Source organism: Lygodium microphyllum, unplaced genomic scaffold, assembly GCF_053477565.2.
Source record: "Lygodium microphyllum isolate KBCC unplaced genomic scaffold, Lygodium_microphyllum_v1.1.10 scaffold_351, whole genome shotgun sequence".
Lineage (NCBI taxonomy): Eukaryota > Viridiplantae > Streptophyta > Polypodiopsida > Schizaeales > Lygodiaceae > Lygodium > Lygodium microphyllum.
The window spans coordinates 23,231-25,049 of NW_028229823.1; positions in this window are offsets into that span (position 1 = coordinate 23,231).

Below are 1,819 nucleotides of genomic sequence, written 5' to 3' on the forward strand. Positions count from 1 at the left end.
CCTTTAGTGGCTCACCGGCCAGCATTCTTAGTAACACAACTGCTTTAGCATATTGTAGTCCAGTGACTAGACTATATGCCATTATCTCGATTGCCTTAGAACATCCTGGAAACTTGAAAAGTAAAACTAAGCGAAAGGAACTTTTCTGCAAAACGGAAACGGTTCTTTGTTTTAACGACGTCTCGGTTAATCGTTTTGGTCCTATCTTCAGTTACCATTAGCTAATCATAAGCCCTCTTTGGTAAGGAAACAGACGGAACGAAAAAAGCTTAAACCCTTAAACATAAACCGAGAGGCAAATTTAATATTACCTAAAGTTAACAAATATGGGCTTATCTATTGAAATCGGCATCCTGTAAAACTGAACCATATATTAGTAGGCTATAATGTAATTTTTTTTAGTAATGACTATGTCGTCATAAATGTAGTTATGAAACCACTTTCTATAACAGGCTGTTGACTATACAGCAAGAATGGTGTCATAATGTAAACATTGGTTAAGGAGAATAGGCACTGAGGGTTTGGCTGCCCAGACTTAGAGACTATAATATGATATAGTGATGGTTTAGACTTATGTACCGCCTTAATGAAACGGTATATAAAACGAATCCGTACACTAACTATCTGCAAACTTGTGACCAAAGTTTAATTGTTACATGATAAAATGTCTTAAGACAGTTATCTGTTGCCGGAGCAGAGTGCATACAAATGAAGTAACCTTAGGATCTGATTGTAGGCACTGTTTTGATCTGATTTGAGGAATCTTCTTTAAAACATTTAATGCTTATTTATAGAATGGGTAAGGAATATGTTAGGAAATGAAATTTCACATTGCAAAGATATGGTTTTTTTTAGCTGCCTCTCTTTTCAAAGCTAACTTTCTATCCATTCTTATACAATTTTATAAATAAAAAAAGCAACGACATATAGCCGTAGAATGGTCACTGACTTGCCTGTAAGAGCACTTACTTTAAAGCACCTTACAATGCAACGGCAAAATCTAAAAAAAAATTTATGCGAAACTCAAAAAGGACAAAGTTTAAAAGATACTGCAAGTTGATCAGATTAATTTTCAGCGTTTTTACCGGAATCATACAAAGAGAGTATCGTGCATGAAGGAAAAAACGGAAAGTGGAATCCTATAGAGTCATTTAGTAGACGTTTTTGTCGAAACAATGAATCTTCTGTCTTAAAATGAAGTCTTTGATCAATTTGAACTCAAAAACAAAAGAAATGTTCTTTCATAGGATCAAAAATACACTCGAGACATTTCAAAGGGAAATTGCCATATATCCTAATATAAGAGGCCTTATGGTTAATGTTATATAAATCTATAGGTATTTTCTATAAAACATAAGTGAGCTGCTTTTTCCTCCTCTTCAAATAATGATCGGGGCCATTGACGGGATTTTTTCTTATCTGTTCGATCGGTCTGGCAGTTAAAGTCTTTTCAGTGCCAAAAGTGATGTATGGTTTAACCCTAGTAACCTTTAGTTTAATTAGAAAAATGATTGAAGACGCCAATATAGGTTATAAGTTTGGTTAAAAAAAGAAGCAATATTAGTTACTTTCATTAAAATAAATCACCCATTGCAAGATGGAAACAAATTAGCTATTCTTTTCACCTATCTTCTGGCCTTTAAATGTAAATTATGGCATTGCTTAGATCTTATCACATGATCTAGTGCCTTTTTATTGGCTTTTTCTGTATAGAAATTAATCTTTTTGTGTCTTATGTAAACCATAGCATTGCAATTAATTAACTAGGCAGCCCATGCATAGTTATTGGGCGTATGAAAGTTTTTGCTTTGCCGTAGTA